The sequence below is a fragment of the Diceros bicornis genome, chromosome 25, assembly GCF_020826845.1.
Source record: "Diceros bicornis minor isolate mBicDic1 chromosome 25, mDicBic1.mat.cur, whole genome shotgun sequence".
NCBI classification, from domain to species: domain Eukaryota; kingdom Metazoa; phylum Chordata; class Mammalia; order Perissodactyla; family Rhinocerotidae; genus Diceros; species Diceros bicornis.
Genome location: NC_080764.1, coordinates 35,981,900 through 36,005,157, shown reverse-complemented (window position 1 = coordinate 36,005,157; position 23,258 = coordinate 35,981,900).

The following is a 23,258-nucleotide window of genomic DNA, read 5'->3' as shown; positions in this document are numbered from 1 at the left end:
GATTTCAACCCCTATAAGAAAAGTTAGGATAATGACAAGAATGTTGAGTATCTTATCTGGACCCCATCTTTAAACCTTGAAAGGCTTACCCATCACTAGTTCTTAATTTCCAGTATTCCCTTTTAGGCTAGAATATTTGTTATGATGAATGTATCTCTAATCTTTCCCTCTGTCTCTGTCTCCTTCTCTTTCTTCCTCTGTCTCCAAAGATAAAATCTTTCCAGTTTTCCTTTCACATTGATTTGTTTATTTTCAGCTCTTTCATCTTTGAAAGGTTAACTTTGGAATCATGGCTAGAGAAAAACTGGAAAGTCTACTAGGAAAATATGTTAGATAAAGATTGTCAGTTAATTTTATGATTTTTCCTTTAAAAAAATCAGTCCAATATTAAGTTATTTGCATAGATTTTACAATTAAAGTAGTATTGAACACATAATATTTGTCACTGTCAGGTAGTATGGTAATTGACTTTATTGTACAATTATATAATTAAGAGGTTTTAAACTACCTCTTTTATGTAAATATTTTCTTATTTAAAATGAAATAATTAAAAACATTATTTTCAAAATATGGTAATTTATTAGAGCAAGAAGTTGGAGTCATTATTGGCTTCATTTCAGTTTCTCTGCTCTGTGAACATAGAAATAAGAAAGAAGAAAGCCAGGGACATTCAAATACTTTAAATTTAATTTACCATTTTACCACGAAGTCTGAAACTTGAGGAAAAGGGCTACATGGACGTCAGACTGAATTGAGAACCAACAAAGAGGATACTGGAGAAATAAAAAGAACTTCTCGTTATTCTCCATAATAGTTTTTCTTAAATTGAGGTATTATTGACATACAACATTGTTAGTTTGAGGTATACAACATAGTGATTCGATACTTATAAACATTAGGAAATGATCATCACAATAAGTCTAGTTACCATCTGTCCCCTATAAAGTTGCTACAATATTATTGACTATATTCTCTATGCTATATATCACATTCCCATGACTTATTTATTTTATAACTAGAAATTTGAACCTCTTAATCCTCTTCACCTATTTTGCCCAGCCCCCCACTCCCCTCCGTTCTAGCAACCAGCAGTTTGTTCTCTGTATCTGTGAGTCTATTTCAGTTCTCCACAGCTTTGTTTTCTCGCTACATAGTGGTATTCAAAATTTCATTAAATGAGTTCTAGTCTAGGTCACTTATTATTAGAGATATTTTTAAATTCATAAAAAAATCTTTAAAAATACTATATAGGATTTTTATTTACTTAATCTTAAGACTTGTTTCTCTTGTAGGTGCTATACCTAGAATATATTTGAAAGCCAGCTTCAAGAGTGGCTCAGTTTATGGAATAAGATTTAGACATTCAAAGAGATTCAAATCTCTAGCTCTTACTAACCTTCTAGATTTGGGCAAATAAATTAACTCTTAAGCCAGAATTTTCTGATAAGTATAATGGGAAAAATAGTATCTACCTTATATAATTATTGCAAGAATTAACCCTAATACAAATGGAAAAATACCATTGAGAGTGCCTAAAAATGTATTCCATAGCCGTTATTGACAGCGGTGTTAAAAATTATCTGTTCAGATATTTCTCCAAAGAAGATATACAGATGGCCAACAGACACATGAAACGATGTTCAAAATCATTAACTATCAGGGAAATGCAAATCAAAACTACAGTGAGATATCACCTCACGCCGGTCAGAATGGCTATAGTTAACAAGACAGGAAATAACATGTGTTGGAAAGGATGTGGAGAGAAGGGAACTCGCATACACTGCTGGTGGGAGTGCAAACTGGTGCAGCCACTGTGGAAAACAGTATGGAGATTCCTCAAAAAATTAAGGATGGAACTACCATATGATCCAGCTATTCCACTGCTAGGGATTTATCCAAAGGACTTGAAAACACCAATGCGTAAAGGTACATGCAGCACTGTGTTCATTGCAGCGTTATTCACAATAGCCAAGACTTGGAAGCAACTTAAGTGCCCATCAAGGGACGAATGGATAAAGAAGATGTGGTATATATACACAATGGAATACTACTCAACCATAAGAAATGATGAAATCCAGCCATTTGTGACAACATGGATGGACATTGAGGGTATTATGCAAAGTGAAATAAGTCAGAGGGAGAAGGTCAAATACCGTATGATTTCCTTCATTAAGTAGTAGATAATAACAACAATAAACAAACACATAGAGACAGAGATTGGATTGGTGGTTACCAGAGGGGAAGGGGGGAGGGAGGAGGGTGAAAGGGATAAATGGGCACATGTGTGTGTTGGTGGGTTGTAATTAGTATTTGGGTGGTGAACATGATGTAATCTATGCAGAAATAGAAGTATAATGATGTACACCTGATATTTATACAATGCTATAAACCAATGTTACTGCAATAAACAAAAAATTTTTTAAAAAAAGGAAAAAAAAATTATCTGTTCATTTTTCTTTCCTTAAATTGAATATTAAGCTATTTATTACCCTGAAATTATTGATCTATAAAGTATTTATTAAACAATAACCTAAAATTAAATTGATATATTATAATTGGCTTCCTTAGGAGAGGTATTTTAGAATACTTTATATTTCAATATGTATGTTCTCATTATACCCACATATATACATTGTTGAAGATAAATACAATAAACTGAGAAATCATAAGAAAACAAAAATGAGACTCTAGCAGATTGGACTTAGGAATCAGACAACTCCTCAGCCCAGATCAGAACTTTTCTGCTTTTAAGTTGATGACTTTATGCAAATTCCAACTTCTTGGTATCTCCAGTTTCCTCAATTGTAAAATAAAGATAATGGTGCCTGTCTCACAGAGTGGCTTTGAAAATAAATTAAGATGATGCTTAGCAGAGCTCTTCAAAGAGAGTAACAGTCAATGGGGTTAACAATAATAATTAGTATTAATATCGTTATTAATAAGATGATGCTTTCCCAGTATTTTTAAGTCAAAAGATTGACCCAGTAAGAAACTGTGGCCAACTGAAAGTGAAATGAACCTTTTAAAAATCTATAGGTCTTTTATGTGCTAAAGGATGCTGAGCTGACATTTTGTTACCATCATATTGGAAAACTTAAATGAGTATTTTTCATATATGTTAAATGATGGGAGGAACTAATTTTAAACACATGAACCACTTTGATGCAACCTTTTTTCCCTGCCAAAATTCCACAAGGACTTTTTAAACTCCCTTGAGGTTATTGTCAATATGAAACTGTTTATTTCAATCTATAGAGCTGCTCTGTCCCCTTGTTCCTTCCATGGCCACATTTAACCAGTTTTAACTGGTGTCAACTCTTTGTGACCTCTAGTGAGGCAGACGGCTGAAGCGTCTGGCAGGTTCATTTGCACAGTAATGAGTTCTGTCTACTAGTCTGCTAGAGACTGATGGGGAGAAGGAGATTACCTTCCACCACTGCCTATTAAATGTGATTGACATGCCTGTATGATATCTGTCTTCCTTAACAGCTCTCTCTCTTCCCCTAGAAACAGTTCACGAGCGCGAAGAATTGTACTTAAATGAGATCTGAAGCATTACTCTTCTACTTTCACATATTTTTGTTTCAATTCTTATTGTGTAAAACAACAGAATTTCTTTTAAAAAGGAAAAAGGATATGATACTGTGTATAACTGGTAAGAGAAGAAAACTTTTCATTATTAAAAGAATAAATTAATAAAATACTTTACCAAGTCTCCTACAGCAAAGAAATTATAATAGAAAACATTTCCTTAACTCGTTATGTTTTCTTTTGCATATTTACTTGTGCCATTTCATTTGATATTTTCAAACACTGGCATTTATTATAGCTTTAACATCTATATTTATTCTCTAAACTTCTGTTTTACTTTTTCATTCAGTTCATATTATCTATTTTAATATAACTTTTGCTTTATGGCACAACTGCTATAAACATCTTCTTAAAAAAAGTCTCTTAATAGCTCAATAACACATAAAATGGCAATAATTCACATAATAACTCTAATTTTATAGCTCTATAACAATGCATTTAGCAGAAAACATTCCAAAAACCTCAACATCAAAAATTCCAAAAACCTCAACATAAAAAATATATTTTAGGGGCCGGCCCGGGTGGCGCAAGCGGTTGGGTGCGCGTGCTCCGCTGCGGCAGCCCGGGGTTCGCTGGTTCGGATCCCGGGCGCACACCGACGCACTGCTTGGTAGGCCATGCTGTGGCGGGGTCCCATATAAAGTGGAGGAGGATGGGCACAGATGTTAGCCCAGGGCCGTCTTCCTCAGCAAAAAAAAAAAAAAAAAAAAGAGGAGGATTGGCAGATGTTAGCTCAGGGCTGATCTCCTCACAAAAAAAAAATATATATATATTTTAATTGTAAAAATTATCTTTTCCTATTATACTTTACCTGCAACATTTTAGGCAGTCAAATCATATACATTTTACTTTAAGGTCCTATTGCAAGAGTCCATTTTTAAACAAAATGGAAGGCTAAATTCTATTTAATTGCAAGAATCATGGGCAAGTTGCATTGAAATTCTCTCCAATAGTGAAATGTGACAAGCATTTTCCATTGTTAGCTATTTAAATTCATTCTTGTGTATGTTTTATACATACACATATATTTCACGTCAAACTTCAGCATGGTTCAACTTTTGAATGTGCCTAATCATAACATTATTAATGCTAAAGTCTGATGAATTAATAGCTTAAATAATTGCCCACTAACTTTGAACTACATGCAACGGATCCCTGCATAAGCATCTTTCCCTATATGGCAACCAGGATATATCTATATAGTTAACGTGAAGCTCTGCCGGTTTAAGTTTTGGGTCTAGCTCCAATTGGAACTACTGGAGGCATGAAATCCACCTTGCTATAACCTAGAAGTTCTGGATGTACCGGTTTAAATTCGTTGCCTGACTAAAGCAATGTAGCCATGTAAGTGAGAATAGAGCAGAAACCTATTTACATTCACTCTACATTCATTTTCATCAGATGAGAGAGCAAGGGGCAGGCAGCTGCAGAAGAAAGGAGCAAAGGCTGCCGTTTGGAGTCACTAGGCAATTGTACCACATCAATTGTTTATAATATATTATTCCACAGTTTTGCTATTGCAGAACAGTAAGCGCTAAAGAAGAGAAGATAGCACACGTCAGCTCCAGCAAAACAGTTGTTCTCTATATTCTATATATGAAGACCAGAATCCTGCTTCTACACTGATGATTGCTTTATTAAAGTACAGAAAAAAAGCTATTGGGGACCCTTCTGGTATTAGTATTATAATTTAATTTAACTGAGGGCACAGCAGGAAATTGATTAATAGCTACAAAATGCCCACGTGATTAGAAAGCATGAAAAGTAATTACTTCACAGTTACAGAAAGTCCAAAACAGTTGTGATTGACAGAGCACAAGAAATACATTAGAGTTGAGAAAGTTGATTTGAAAAAAAAAGAGGAAGATATACAGTCTCTTGATTTTATTTATAAAGACATACTTTTTTTGTTTGTATAATAAACTATTAAAATGAAACAATAAAATCAAGATTCATAAGTATCTCTAATCTTTAAATGACTTTAGATATGTGATGTTTTGGTGATCTGAGTCACCAAATTAAGGTTGGACCTTATCAATATTTAAAAATTATTCTAAGAAGCATTCAATGTACAATATAACAGAATACATGGTGTCTTAAAGAAAAGCTGGAAGTTTTCTTCAATATCAGAAATAAGGAAAAGAGAATTTGCTTTTAATTTTAAACTTTCCAAAAGGTTCAGGTATTACTTAATTTGAGAAATGGAAATGTAACCTGTGGAATTTTATAGTAGGACATGCAATCTTACATAAATTTCAAGACACTATTCAAGTCATCATTATAGAGGATATTTTTTATACATACAAAAGGCCAGGTCTTTTATGCTAGACACCTAACAGTAAAAACTTAACATTCTTCAAGCTTACAAATCTGTTTGATCTGTTTTGGTCCCTTACAAATCTGATAGATCTTTCAAATCTATCTTTTCCAAGTATCCTTTGTTTTGACAGACATTCTTATTTAATAACTCAAAAGGCCTTACATAAAACCAATTTCTTCTCTTCTTTATTTCTTCACTCAATACATTTTCTGAGGGTCATGTGCTTATCACTGAGCATTACATTTACAGTCACACAGGGTGCTCAGAAAATATATATTGAAAGATTGAATATTGAACATTAGCATTGTTTTGGAGACAGTATTAATCATTGGACTTTAAATATTTTTGATGTGTGTGATAATTTATTTCAAATACAGAAATTTGGATCAGGGAATATAGTAAATAATTTCAGATATTTTGTCTTCCAATGACAGATCATACCTTTCGAAATGCAGATGTAAATAACATTTCAAATAAGTTTTCTGCAATCTGTACTAAAACTTTCAGAATCTTTGAGTTGTATAATATTCCTTATTCTGAGACCATGCTCCAGAAAGTGAATAAATAAATAAATAAGTAAACAAACTTCCGATTTCTCTTTAAGTCTACCCATGTGGAAAAACTTTTTGTATTTATTGACTTCTGGAATTTCTTGTCCATGTGACAATGATTTCTGATTATGCGTTAGCTTCCCCTAAGCTGACTATATTGTTATATTCAATAATAGGTAAATAAATAATATTAAGTATTTTGAGCCAAGTAGGGTCAAGATTTGACGAAAGAAGTTGTCTCCACGGCCAGCCATCCTAGCCACTTAGACATACGGTTTCTAGCATGTACCCACCAATACTGTAGTTAGTTTTTCCTCCAAAATTCCATGAATTGTCCTATGGGATGTTAATATCATTAATAGAACACCCTTTCAGAATCCATAGATAACATATTACCTGAACATACTAAAAATTTTTCCTTTCCTTAAGGATAATGTACTTAGTTATGTGAACTGGTTGAAATAGTTTAGTTGTTTTAGATAAATCACTAATTGTTAAGATTTTTTAAAAGACCTTAATGAAACTGCTTGATGTACTCCATATAGTCCCAGAGGAAAAAGTAAATGTTCATTTCTGTGCCACATTATTGCAGAAGCAATCTCAGTAGTTTCGAAAATCATAAATTGCCAGAGATTTAACATAATGAACACCCAAGGTGTACACATTAAATCATTAAAAAAGAGTTCAACCACCAAAGAAAACTTTGAATTTTAACCAAAGATCTTAAAATTAGTGCCAGATAGCTATAGAAATTCTCCATCCTTGAATGAATCAGAACAATATTGACAATGTTTAAAATTGTTTTTAAACTCTGACTTGCAAATGATCATATTAAAGTGTTGCTGTAAGAATTTGTTATAAATCTCTAATGCAGCCATTCAAGCTAAAGCCCAAATCAAAGTCAACCAAAGTAAATGATTAAAACACATAATATTCATTTGAAAACAAGATAGATACAGCACATGGACAACTAATCTTAAAATAAAAGGTTTCCTTCCAACTATAAATAGGTTAAAACTGGTAACCAATTCTTAAAATAGGCTTGTATAAAGGCAATCTTGATTCATAGATTATATCTATTTTTCCCTTTAAAAACAAAAAAAAATTATATATATATACACATATTATATATGAAGTCAGCATTTATATTTCATGTTTAATGTAAAATTTACCTAGCTTATCCTAAAGCCATTTATAACAAATTGCCTATACCTTATTCACTCTGTCGCCCTTAATGAAAAATTCATTTTCCCTTTTCTGATTTCTGGAAATAACTTGAATGTTTAGGATTCACTTTGGCCTCTTATTATTCGTTCAAATTCTCTTCTTTTCTGGGGGTAAAAGATATATATTTATGAATTATTCAGCATGTCAACCACATGTGGATTCTACAATGCTACGAACATATGTTATTTGTACCCTGCTTTCTGATTTTCTGAATGACAGCATGAGTTTAAGGGTGACTAGACTTATTTCCTGCAGTTTAAGATCGATAGAAGTTTAGCAAAGCATATTCATTGATATATAATATTGCTTCCCTGATGACAGTGGAAATGAAAATTGACATGCGAACTCTTTGAACTTCAGAAAGAGAAAAACTTTAACAGATTGTGGGCTTATGCAAATAGTGACTCAAATTAACTTTGAAAATGTTGAGAATACAACAGGAAGAAAGAAATTTGAAAGTGAGCCAATCATAATGTTAGGAAATTAGAGAATCTTTTCAACCTTTTTTTTAATTTTCTGAATTGTACATTTGAGCATTATTCTTTTTTATAAGGTAAGTCTTACAAGTTTTGTTAATTTGCATTCAGAAAAAGGAATCCAATTATATGAGGACAATATTAAAATTCTACTGGAACTTCTTAAAAGAAATATATCACAACTTGGATTCTGTGATGGCAAGTTATGACGTAAAATGTTGATATAAAACAATGAAAACTACTGAGAATATGTCATCACCACTGAAGCAGATACTGTCATAGAAGCTTAAGAAAAGAATTCAAGTTTTGATTTTTATTTACAAGCAGTTAATACGGCTTCAATTTTCAAGATTTCAAGATTCAATTATTAAAGATCTCAATTATTCAAGATTTCAAAATTGGAAGATGAAGGTTCCATTTTTTTAGTCTAGCTAATCTTTTTTTTAGTCCTCAAATAGACCATACTCTCTCAGGTGTCCTTAATCTTCCTGATGCCTGGAACTCTGCAAGTACTTCGACCAGAATTTCTACCTACACTTTGGCTCTCAGCTTAGACATGACTTCCTCTAGGAAAAGATCCTCAGATACGGGTTAGATGCACCCTTCAAATGTTCCACAGACCCTTCGTTTTCTCTCTCTGAGATCTTATCATACACACTGTATTTGCCTGTTTACTTTTCTGTGTTCTTTATAAACTGTTCACGAGGACAGGAACCACATCTACTCACACAATGTCTAATATCAAATATGTCAGCAATAAATAGTTATTGTATGAAACGAGTTAAACAGCATATCCATACACATGGGATATGAGCTTGTCTGTCTCCACATGCAATTACCATTTCTTTATAGATAACAATAGTGCATTATTAAACTCTTTATTTTCAATACCTATTACAGAGCCAGGAATATAATATATATTCAACAAATATTTTATTAAATAAATGCACATTCAAATAGATTTTGGAGAGACACAACTGAATGAAGAGATAATCCACACCTTGTTATAAATTCCAAAACTGTTTCACTAAAGAAGAGTTCTTCCCTATGTCAGAAGAGAGCACTGCTTCCTGATCAGGAAGAGCTGTCTCTTACTTAGCAGAGTCTTTTCACTTACAATAAGTGCTGATATCATAGGCTAAAGTGAGACCCTCTTTCTGCTTCTCACCCCAGGTATAACCTAAAGTGCATCTCTCTTTTTCCCTTCAAATAGGCAAAGTAGTTTTTTGCTTAAAAAAAAAAAAAATAAGGTACTGTGTATTTTGGAGTTGAAAAGAGACATATGCTCAGAATATAACATCTAAAAATAAAAAGATTTGTTGATGGCTTTTCACAATGGACAGGAACATGGGTGGCCTTCACTGTCCATCTGTGTGTCTAGCTGAGTTTCACATATCGGGTTGTGGCAAAATTAGTATTCCATGATAAAAACATGGAATCATAAAAACCTCAGTTTTTCTGAATTCTGGTTCTGCTTCAGACTGGGTGAAACCTTGGGACAAATACTTAAGAGTTTTAAATATCGATTCCTTCAATTATAGATGGAGAAAATAATATCTAATTCATAGGACTTCTTGTAAGGATTAAGTGTGCAACCCTGTGAAATGCTCTTCTTTAGTTCCTCAAAAACTAGCTCTATAGCTTTCCTCTGAAAGAGCTGGAGGTCTATAATATCAAAACTAGCATTTTCCCAGATGCTCTGATTTCCTGACTATTTCATAGTCCCCAATAATGGTGTCCATGAGGCTTGGCAGTGACTACTGGTGACTGGATCATTCCTTTCCTAATCCAGGTACCTCCTGTGGGTGGCTTTAGCAAAAGACAATCTATGTTCAAATCCTCAGGAGTGTTTAGGAATTCTTAAAGCTCTGATTCAAAATTCAAACCATAGAGTCAGGGGGTAGAAAAATCATTACATTTGTCTCTAGTCAAGACACCGTATCTGATTTTCCCTTATCTGATTTGTGGTGTTAATTAAATTCTATTCTCTGGGTTCTCTAAGCTTCTTAGTTCCTTGAAGCTCAACACACATTTTCTTCTCAAATAGTCCCAATTCTACAATTATAATCCTGGCTTTCTGGAATAGTGCTTATTCTTTGGGTTTTAGGAGAAGTTTAATTTGAAATACAAAGTTGAGTGATGATGTCTTCCTTCTTGGATATATGTTCCTATCCCAAGGCAAATGGAAAGCTCTAGCAGCTGCTTAAAATATTAAGCATTTGTGACTAAATGGATCTATAAGTGATTCTGAAATAATAGTGAGTTAATGCAAGGTTAATAATTATCTTAACCTCCATCGAGATGGAACTTCTGGCACTGCAGAAGGCCACTGTGTTGGGGGGGCGGGGATCAGCCAAACCTTTTTCCATTCTCGGTTTTGCAAGTAAATTGGAGAACATTTTAGACTGGTTCCAAGCTTGCAAACCTAGTTTTACGCATCATGTAATGCCTCTCACTGCCTCCTATAACCTGTAAGTAATAAAATTGAAGTTCTATAGCTATAGTTCACAAATGGTTGAGACATCTTTGTGTTCTTTCTCTTTGTTAAAACAATTTTGATTATTGCAGCCTTTTTCTTTTTCCCTCCCTGTTGCTATGTCTAGGAGAACATCTCAAACAATTTTTCATCTCAAAGGAAGGCCTTGACTGGTGGTAGGTACTTAGGAATTCAGAGGAATTTGAAATAAGAGTCCACGTGCACTTCTGACATGGCTCACCTAGGTAGCAAAACAGTTGTAAGATTTAAAAGGATCTCAGCACACAAGACAGCAGACAGAGCTTGGCTGAGCTGCAAGCATACTCACAAACCTTTGCTTTTTGCTTCTCTGCCTCTGCCAGAGCAAACAGTCAGAATTTGATAACCAGTTGCCCTGAGCATTGTTGAAGCAAGAGATCTCAAATCATTGCTGATCCCATACTTTTGTCTTTTCCCCTGAGTTTAACCTTCCTTTGGGGGCTTTTGTGGGTGTTTAAAATTAAAGGCTAAAAGGAAGGTTTGAATGTGAGGGTCTTTGTTGCAGCGGTATTAGTTCCAGTTAATAAACTGAGTTTAAACTAGAAAGACTGTGCCAGCCATATTTCCTAAACACTGTGTAAAGAAGCGATAAACGGAAGCCATCTGCATTTCTAGTTTATCAAATTTTTATATTTTTAATAAGCCCAAGTCATTTGATAACATATGATGATAACACTTATGGCACTTGCAGATTAAAGCAAATGTGCCTTGGCAAAAAGCTTTATGTAAACACGTGGTTGCAAGCAGAGAGGAAGGGTGGTCACCTAGAGCAAAAGTAGAGATATGTTGGCGAGAAAAGCAAATGTCCGCTACACTTTTTTCTACAGGCAAATTTTGTAGTCTGTTAAACCCCCAGTACAATATCAAGTCCTACAGAAAAAAATTATATATGTCTGTATATATGATATATGTATGTATATGCCCGTATACATGTACCTGCAAATACATATACATGTATGCATATGTACCTGCAAATACATACATACATGTGTATGTATATACACACACATATATATTTATATATTTGATGGTACTCTCATTTCTCTTAAAATAATTTAAAGTATCATGGGATGAAAGGCATAGGGAAGAACATTGAACCAATGCTTCTGTATCTTAAAATATTTAAGTCAACAAAATCAGTGTAACTACACAAAGCCATCTTTAGGAATATTACAGTTGGCTTCTATAGGCAAAACTTATCTGCACTCTTCCATTCATTTATTGATTCATTCTTGCATTCAATACAATTTATTTATCTTAACTATATACATAGAGTTGGAAAGGACAATTTTTAGTACCCTGAGGATAAAATTAGGGTCCAGGTAAGGAGCAAAAAGGGCCAGTGTAAGTGTGATGTCTCAACAGAGAGAGCACAACAGGGCCAGGCAGATGCAGCCAGCAGTATAGGAAATCTGGGTGAGCGAAGAAAGCTACATAGCTAACATGGTGCCAGGCATACAATTGGTTTCCCAGAACCACCCCCAGTCATCAAGAAGAGGGAATCATTTGCAAAAGCAAGATAGGAAGCAAGATTAGCAGATTTGAATCAGGTAATTATAACATTCATTGTTTTTTTTAAAAAAACTGCATTGGTGGTTTCTGTTTTTATAATTATTACTTTAGGTTGAACAGATAACAAGATTAATAACACAGAATATCTACCTTCGAAATCCAGCCATTTGTGACAACATGGATGGACATTGAGGGTATAACGCAACGTGAAATAAGTCAGAGGGAGAAGGTCAAATACCGTATGATTTCCTTCATTAAGTAGTAGATAATAACAACAATAAACAAACACATAGAGACAGAGATTGGATTGATGGTTACCAGAGGGGAAGGGGGGAGGAAGGAGGGTGAAAGGGATAATTCAGTACATGTGTGTGGTGATGGGTTGTAATTAGTATTTTGGTGGTGAACATGATGTAATCTATGCAGAAATAGAAGTACAATGATGTACACCTGAAATTTTTACAATGTCATAAGCCAATGTTTCTGCAATAAACAAAAAATTAAAAAAAAAAAATAATAACACAGAATATCTACCTTCAAAAACTTGACTCTCGGGGCCGGCCTGGTGGTGCAAGCAGTTAAGTGCGTGCGCTCCACTGCAGCAGCCCAGGGTTCATAGGTTCAGATCCCAGGCACGCACTGATGCACGGCTTGTTAAGCCATGCTGTGGCAGCGTCTCATATAATGTAGAGGAAGATGGCCATGGATGTTAGTTGAGGGCCAGTCTTCCTCAAGAAAAAAGGGGAGGATTGGCATCAGATGTTAGCTCAGGGCTAGTCCTCCTCACACACACACACAAAAAAAACAACTTGACTTTCAAATATGCAAAAACTTATTTGATGAGGTTGCATTTGCAATGTATTTAGAATATAGCAAGTTCCATATGAGATATTTCACAAACAAACCACAAATCAAAGAATATTTGCAAAGACAGCTTTTTGATATAAAAGGACTCGGGAAGTGGGTACGAAGACAAGGGTTCATTTATTTGAGTTGGTCTACTCCTGGGAACTAATGAAGAGACCTCCTCCTCTCTTCAGGCTGCTGATCCAGAGCATAGGTAAATCCAAAAGCTATTCTTGGCCATATTTTGCCATGCAGACCAACAAGCAGGAAAAGGTGGTTGACGACTAGAGGGAAGAATGAAGCAGATATGCAGACAGAAGTAAAAGGAAGTGAATCCAAGGGGGGGGGAGTGGATGAGGGAAAACTGCAGAATAGAGGGAACCAGGGAGACAGAGAGAGAGAGAGAAGGAGAGAGAGACAGAGAGAACTTTCTCGGTTTCCCCATTACTCTGCTTGTTTCTGTTTCTGATATGCATCTTAGACCTTGAATTCCCAGAGATACTATAGCACATGTCCAATGAATATTCTTTTTCAATTTTTAATTTTTTTTTCACACTAACCAAACAATGAAAAAACACAACTCCTTGAATAAAATCTCAAGTCCAGAACCAGACTAGGAGAAAGGTTGATTGGATAAAGTGGCATCTGTTTTGGACCAGAAACCTGAAGCAAAATTGTAGGCATAGGTGAACTTTTTGCCTGGATCTGTTTTCCTTTCTTTTGTAAGGTTTTGCTCCAAAGCCTAGTGCTTTTTTTCCCACGTAAAAATGTGAACCATGTATTTGTAATCTGAATCCATCTCTTACATGTTCTAGTCAAAGTTCTTTTGGCCATAAGAAATGTAACTTGCTCAGGCTAGCTCATATAAAACTGGCAGGAATCATGAAATGAAATAATGCACAGCTAGGTCTTCAGAATCTGGAACAAGGAACCAAGAAGGTGCCAGGTTCTAAAGAAGCTATTCTCTTTATATTTCCTTACTTCTGAGATTCCTGTGGTTGCTTCTCTGTGCAAATTTACTAAATTTCTCTCCTTGAAAACTGTCATTCTCAGCTTAATCAAGATTTCTGCACACAATATAACTTGGGTTTGAATGTGACCTGAGCCAGCCAATGTGCTGACTCTGATCCATGTTATACATCAGCCTCCCACTGTGAATTTACTGACTAATCTTGTTGCCTTTTGGAGATAAAGAGAAGAGAAGAGAATCTATAGTTGCTAGGTGGCTGATTGCTGGTAGATTGGACCTGGTTGGTTGAAAAAATTATTGCCAGGAGGTCATAGGATTAAAAAAGGATGTCCCTGATACATCTGAGGATTGTTTTCCAAAATATACAAAGAACTCTTAAAACTCAACAATAAGAAAACAAACAACCTGATTAAAAAATAGTCCAAAGACCTTAACAGACGCCTCACCAAAGAATATATACAGATGACAAATAAGCATATAAAAAATGCCCCATCTCATATGTCATCAGGGAAATGCAAATTAAAACAAGGATGATATACCACTACAGGCCTATTAGAATGGCCAAAATCCAAAATATTGACAACATGAAATGCTGATAAGGATGTAAAGCAACAGGAAACCTCTCATTGCTGCTAGGGATGCAAAATGATACAGCCACTTTGGAAAACAGTTTGCAGTTTCTTATAAAACTAAACATACTCTTACCATTTGATCCACAACTGTGCTCCTTGGTATCTACTCAAAGGAATTGAAACTTTATATCCACACAAAACCCTGCACATGGATGTTTATAGCAGCTTTATTCATAATAGCAAACAAGATGTCCTTCAGTAGATGAAAGAATAAACTATGGTACATCCAGACAATGGAATATTATCCAGCGATAAAAGAAAAACAAGAGCTATCGAGCCATGAAAAGACATGGAGGAAACTTAAATGCATATTACTAAGTGAAAGAAGCCAATCTGAGAAGGCTATATACTCTATGATTCTAACTAAATGACATTCTGGAAAAGGCCAAACTATGAAGACAGCAAAAAGATCAGTGGTTTTGGGGGGTGGGGAGAGATGAATAGGCAGAGCACAGAAGATTTTTAGGGCAGAGAAAATATTCTGTTTGATACCATAATGATGGGTACATGTCATTATGCATTTGTCCAAACCCTTAGAAGGTACAACACCAAGAGTGAATCATAATGTAAACTATGGACTTTGCATGATTATGATGTGTCCATGAAGGTTCATCAATTGTAACGAATGCACCACTCTGGTGGGGGATGTCATTATTGGGGGAGACTATGTACATGTAGGGGCAAGAAGTATATAGGAAATCTCTGCACTTCTCTGAACATTTTTTACAATGGTTCATTGACAGACAAGTTTGGAACAAGAGGTGTTTGTGTGTTGATTTTAAAAATACTTTTATAAATAAAAAATATATATATATATTTAATAATATATATAAAATATATTATTTATATATATAATATATATAAAATATATTATTTATATATACAATATATATAAAATATATATAATAAACTATATATATTTATATAAATATAAATAAAATCAATTTGTAAATAAATGTGAAATTCACATTTTGATTGACAGGAATTAATGAAATTATCTAATAGATTTTCCCTGTTACAGATTCATTTTTCAACTCTAATATACTCACAGAAATTAAAACAATCTTAAGACAAAGTATCAATGATGTACTACTAGAATTGCAAGTTAACTGAGAAGATAATTTGTCAAAGTGATTCTTATTACCCTTTATTGTTTACAAGCTGTCACTCAGTTATCTTTCCACTCCTTTCAGATGGAGAAAACAAGAGCCACCTTTTAAATCTCGTTTCAAACAGCATCTCCTCCACCCTCTAGGAGGCTTTCTTGGTTCACTAGTTTGAAGTATTTTCTTTTCCTTTCAACTACTACAGCAATAATTTCCAGTATTATTCAGTTGTCTTAGGTGATACAATACCTTTTACAGGGAGCTATATATTTTCTGTTTTACTAGTATATTCTCTACTAGCATACATATTCCATATCGGCAAAGAGCATTTTATACTTATCTTCCTCAATTGCATGTAAACAAAATATATTCAAAGTAATATTATATATTTTACACAACCAAAAAGAAAAATTCCCAGTGACTGTTTGTATAAATCTAACCAAATGTGCCTCTGTCCACTCCTCAGCCCAGATCCCTCTTACCAGAGAGTTAAAACAACAACAACTTCTGTCATTGGCTCTCCTTCTCTTTGCTCTACCAGTTCCTGAGGTCTTGAAGCTCCTTCTCATATTAATACATGTGACGCTAGGTCCCTTAGTTTGATCAATTAATTATATAAGTTCATATGGTCCCCAGATGGTGGACACCTCCATTGCTTTAGTATCCATTGGGAACCCTTGCCATGACAGGAAGTGCATGTTATACAGCCAGCCTTCCCAGGTACACCATGGTTCATGGATCCACTCCTATCTGAGGTCCCACTACCACTCCACAGGGGCACTGTTCTCCTGGGCTCAGGTCCTGCTATAAGGAATAAACCATTGTCCCCTTTTCAGCACTGGGAATGTTTCTATTCTCCCCTGCCAGGAGAGGTAGCTTCCACTTCTCCCTTACAAACGCTTTTCTCCATACCCTTCTCTTTGGTGATGGAAGTCTGGATCTCTCATGATTTCCCTTCAAAGAACCTTTAAAAATCCAATGTTGGTCTCTTTTTCCTATTGTTTGACAGCTTGTTAAAAATGCTGAAATCCAAATTTTTTTTCTTACTAGGTCTCCTCGTTACGGTGACGTAGCATACACAGTTCAACGCTAGCAAACATTTTTTAAATAGATTGTTTGATTTGTTAATATTTTAGTTTGTGGAAATGTAAACGGAGAGAAATAGTCTTAGAACTTAAAAATTTCACTAAGCTTGTTAACCTGAGACTACTATCTCACTGACTTACAGCAGACAGTATTAATAATATGCATTGCACATTATTGGACGTGAGCAAAGTTAGAAGAAATCTAATAAATTATCTTACTTCCCTTCTTGTTAAATTCCAAATTGGCCAATTTCCATATGAATAACATTTGCTCTAGATGAAAGGAAGTACTGTTCATTATTTATAATAAGTGTCTGACATCATGGACCAAATAATTAAATCATAAAATTGGCAATCCTGACCTGACATTCAGGAATAATACAGAACATAGAAACTGATATTTAAAAATAATAGCCCTTTCCTGAGTTACTTACATGGAAAATTCTTACTAAAATGAATTATGAAATAGAACTGAGTTATTTTTAACTCTTAAAAATGTGTGCTGGGAAAGATAAAAACAATATTTAGAGCACTCACATCAACTTAAAATAAAGTGGGAAAATATTAATGAAAAAATTTAAATCATACATGTTTACAACATCAACAAACTAGAAATATCGCCATTATAAGATGTCATGTTAAGGTAGGCAAAAGATCTGGAAATTTTCATCCTCTGCAAATCCCCTAACTCTAAGGACAGGACAGAAAAAAGAAAAAGACATTCTTAAACATTTGTTGCTACTGCCACAGATGAGTTATGTTCATTTTGAGAGTCCTCTAAAATTGGTAAACCAAACATTGCGTTTTATGCTTGATAATTTGCAGAGTTCCATGAACTCAATTAAAGTCTGTCAAGATCAATTCCAAACAACGTGCAGGAAGTTATGTAAAATAAGGTGCTTGGCAAAAAGATGTTATGCTGCATGTCTCAACTTGTACAAAGACAGTAGGACATCAAGCCTGAGGATTAGTCAAAATCAGATGTTTCTTAAAAGAAATATTGTAGCATTTCTAAAGAATATTGAAACAATATATGCTTTCAAGTTTATAGTCGATGGCAGTTATCATTAGGCCTCCTATCCAAAGTCCCTGCTTAATCCCATCCCATACTATAAATAGTTGTGTAATTAAAGGAAATATTTTCCCAATTTATTATTTCCATTCAACTTGCATGTTCTATATAGAACTTATATTTCCTTGTCCGTGCTACATACTAGCTTCCATATTTGTGTAAATTTATTCCTGGGAAGAACTAATTTTAAGTAAAACATTTATCTTTGATTCTCACTACATCTAAATGCCAGCATGTTCACACTATGTTTATTTTATTTTAATCTATGTGCTTGATATAATATATAAATTGTGGAAGACAGACGTCCAAGATGGTACCCAAAGAGCCCAACCTGCTGGTGTCATGGCCTTGTGTAACCTCTTCCTCTGAGTAATTTGTTCTAACCAAGAGAATATGGAAACACTAAGAGGGAGTTACTTCATGATTAGGCTATAAGAGATTATGACTTTTGTCTTGCCACCAGATTCTCTTGTTGGCCTTGATGAAACAAGATGCTGTGGAAAGGCCTACGCAACAAGGAATTGAGGGAAAACTCCAGGCCTCACCCAGTAAGGAATCAAGGGCCTCAGTTCAACAGTCCGAAAGGAACCGAATCCTGTCAACAGCCACCAAATGAGCTTGGAAGCAAATCTTTCTACACTCAAGCCTTCAGATAAGTCTCAGATAAGTCCCCAGCCCTGGCTGATACCTTGTGTCCAGTCTTGTGAGAGATCTTGAATCAGAGGACCCAACCAAGCCATGCCCAGACTCCTGACCAACAAGAACTATGAAAACATATAGATATGCATAGTTTTAAATCACTGAATTTGTGATGATTTGTTAGGCTGTAACAGATAAAGAACACATAGTGTAATATAACAATCAAAATAAATCAAAAGAACAAAATTTAAAATGTCATGAATTGTTAATATGAAGAGCTTTTTTCACTCTCAAAATTATATTTATATCTTCTGAGATATTCTCTGTGTTAGTTTGGGAGTGTGGACCTAGCATTAATAATAACAAAATACCTACATCTGCTCAGTTGCTTACATCATGGTTCTTTAATCCTTGCCCCCTAACGTCTATTCAATCACTAAGCCCATTTGATTCACACTCAAAAACTTTCCCATTTCCACCCACTTTTCTCCTTCCCCACTGCTTTCACAATTACCTGGCATCTGAAACACTACATCAAGCCCTCCCTGGTCACTTTCTAGGCCCTCTTTCTCCCTCTGATCCATTTTATTCAGATAATCCAGAGCCAATTTTTAAAATTCATGTCTGATCATGTTCTTAACCTTTTATGGCTTTTGTAGAATAAAGGCTCAAATCTTTAATGGAATGCACCTGTGTAAACATAACGTAGCACCTGCTGACCTCTCCAGGTTTCATATGATAGATTGCCCTCTATACATCAGATAGACTGGCATTTTGTTTTCATTTCTTCAAATGAGCTATACTTTGTTCTTCTACACGCTTCTTCCTCTGTCTGGAGTGCTCTTTTCTTCTACACCCACCCCCCATTCTCAATCTCTTTTACTTAGCCTATTATTTTAGAACTCTAATATATCAGCTTACAATCACTTCTTGAAGGGGAGCTTTTACCAACCCCTGGTTTAGGTTAAACTTCCTTGTTGCATACTTTGATTTTACCCTATACTTCTTCATAGCACTTATTTAAAATTACTAGTTCAATATTTCTATTCCCTACTAGATTTTAGTTTGTTGAGGGAGCTAGAAAGCCTCTCATTTATTTTGTAATCTCAGCATCTAGCAAAATATGTAGGCTGCAACAGATATCTCTTCATTGGTGGTTCTTAATTGGGAAGGGGCTAGTTCCTCCCAGGGCACACTTGGCAAAGTTTGGAGATATTTCGGTTGTCACAACTGGGTAGGGGGTGGGGGAAAAGGGATGATGCTACTAATATCTAGTGAGTAAATATCAAGGATGCTGCTATGCATCCTGCAGTTCACTGGACAGCCCCCACAAGAAATATCCAGCCCAAAATGTCAATAGTGCTGATATTGGGAAAATCTGCTCTACATATTAATATTTATTGAATGAATAAGTCAAATAACTGAGTAAACTAATCTTGTATTATGAAGAAATGCAAGGTTCAAGAACATGAATAAACAAAAATTGTTTCTATTAGTATTTTATTTTCCTCTACAATTCCTTTAATAAAGATAGATTCATTCACTTATTAAGTATTTATTGACTCTTAGGCATTGTGTTTCATGGTGGTGGGGATTCTATGGTAAACCAGGACCCTATACTCAACGATCTTATACACCAGTGGAAGAGAAAAATAATAAAAAGAATAAATAATTAGATTATGATAAATATTAGAAAATAAACAGAATGATATGATAGAAACTGGCATAGCAGATACAAGTTGGCAGCACTTTAACAAAGATATACAAGGAGCCAGTCATGCAAAGAACTGGGACAGAATATTACAGGTGTAGAAATAGTGGATGCAAACTCCACTAGACAGGAAAGACCTTGGTGTATTCAGGAAACTTCAAGGATTCCAGTAAAGTTGGATCATACACATTTGAAATTATTTCAAAGGGCAACGGGAATTTACTGAATGGTTTGCAGTAGAAGAATAACATGATTTGATTTATATTTTTTAAATATCATTCTGGCTGCTGTGCGGAGCATGCATGAGGAGGAAAAGAGAGAAAGTAGAGAGTAAAATAAGACATTGCTTGCAGCAGGCCAGTGAAAAATAACGGTGATCTGGAGATGTAAAGAAATGGATGGATGTGAAGTACATTTGGAGATAAAATTTACATGACTTGCTGAACAATTGGATGTTGATGGTGAGAGAAAGAGATATATATAAATTGACACTACTTTTTTTTACTTGAGTAACTGAATTAAAGGTGATGCCATTTATTGAGTTTATAAAGACTGAAGAAGAGAAAGATATGACAGGGAAAATCAAGAGTTCTGTCTTAGACATGTGATAGTTGAGATACCCAAGGGTAATTCAATAAGAGATGGTATAGACTATGGTCAATTGACTATGACTCATGGGCCAAATATGGTCCGCTGCTCCTTTTTGTAAGTAAAGTTTTATCAGAACACAGACACGCCTATTCATTTACGTATTATCTCTGGCTGCCTCTGTGCCGTAACAGCAGAACTGCAGTAGGGAGCTTATGGTCTGCAAAGCTTAAAATGTTTCTGGTCCTTTATAGGAAAAGTTTGCTGATCTTGTTACAGATATTTATTTTTTTCAGTGGTGTATTCCAAGCACCAAAAAGAGTGCCTGGCATTTTATGGTGCATAATAAATACGTGTTGTAAGAATGAATGTCGGAGATCAGGTCGAGATCGAGATAGACATTTTGAGAGCATCAGCATGGTCATTGTTTGAAGTCAGAGGATTACATAAAATTCCCTAAAAGTACCATGTTAATGAAAAGAAAGAGGAAAGAGAGGAGAGAACAGATGTAAGAGAAGAAAAGGTAAAAGGAAGTCAAGGAAGGGGAGATTGGAATCAAATCCCAGAAGCATGTTAAAATGTAGAGATGTGGTAACAAAATGCAGTGAGAAGAAGCTTGTGAGGTAAGAGGAGAAACTTGTCTATACTACTTTATGCTGAAACAGGGGATTGAGGAAAGACAGGAGGATTTGTGTGTGTTGGTTTGGAAAATGGTGCTTCTAAGTAAAGTGGTAATGATAAAAGCCAGATTAGAATGTTCTAAAAAGAGAAGTAAATAATTAGTAACAGCTAAGACACAAACAGAGCAATTTAATGGTATTTGGGGGATGAGGTAAGGACAAGAAAAGGTTTTGTTTTAGGTGATTAGTCTTTAAGCTGGGAGATACTGGAAGGTTTTAGTGACAGGGATTATAGAAAGGGAAAAAATTAATGTTGTAACTGAGTGAGGGAATAACTGAAGAACTTCTTGAGAAGTTGAGAGAGACGTGATCCAGAGAACAAATGGAGGATTTGTTGTTTGATAGGAGGAGGAATATTTATTCCATTATAATAGAGATTCAGATGGAGCAAATAGAAGCTAATAAAAGAAAATTTAAAGATTGGGTAATGGAAATATACTATTTTCAATTGCAAAAAATAGAAAACACAATTCAATGTGTTTAATTAAAAGAATGGAATTTATTATCTCACACAAACTGAAAGTCCAAGAGAAGAACTAGTTTCTAGAGTCTTTGAATCAGTTATTCACATGATATAATTCTACCTGGTTGCTCTGTCTTGGCTCTGCCTCTATCTGTGCATTAATTCTCTGTGCTAGCCTGTGGCATTACATTAATGGCAACAGCTTCAAATCTTATAATTTTGTGCTACCTAATCTGAAAGAAATTGCAAGCTTCTCTTTCCTGATAGTATCAGAAAGAAAGATCTTCATTTCACTGTCTTTGGTTGATTACATATTCTTCATTATATCATCTTTATTTAAGGATAGAGTATAGACTAATTGGTTTAAGCCAATTATGTTCTTCTCCTATCTTGGGTTGGGATCAATTCTACCCAATCACCTTGCTGTGTGTTGAGATGGTGGTTAGGAATTCCAGTGGAACTCTGGAGTACAGTAACCAAGAGAAAAATGAATGATTGCTGAGGATTGAAAACAATATAAAGTGAATTTTGTGTATATATGATGTGAACTTTAAATTATACAATAAAACATTAATAAATCTCATTTTATGTTCACATTCTTTAATTATGAAAATCCCTCAATTTTTAAACACTGTCCAGAATTTGAGTAATTTCAAATATCAGGGACCAAGTGAACTGTAAACTATATTTTCACGTTGTGTGTGTACTGTATTTTCACATTGCGGAATCACTTTGAGAAGAGAACCACAGAATCTGCCCTGCTGTTGTTTATATGCATTAGTACATTTGAAAGGGATTTATTTATTTTTATGCTGTTATTTCTATATCATTATATAATTAAAATGTTGTCTTATAATAATATCATCTAAACTCTCATTAATTTATGTCTCATGCTAAAAATGTGCTTAATAACCAATAACTTTTGAGAAGAATTTAGATGCCCTAAAAGCTAATGAAGAGGACAAATGACATCATTATATGCCATGTAGTTTATCTGGGGGAGCGTGCACTGCAGAATATAAGAGATAATGCTGCACAAATAAAAATCAACATCAAAGGGATTATATTAATGCTTTTAGATTTATTTGCTCCAATAATGAGCACGTGCCCACACTTGCACATGTTCCCTCTTTGCATTCAAATGGAAAATTTAAACTTGAATTATGTAGACTTCGAGGGTGACAGGTGGATAAAATGTGACCACATTGTGTATCCACTAGAGAAAATTTAAAAATTTCCCCTTTAAAAGAATTAGTTTCTAAAGGAAGAACAAA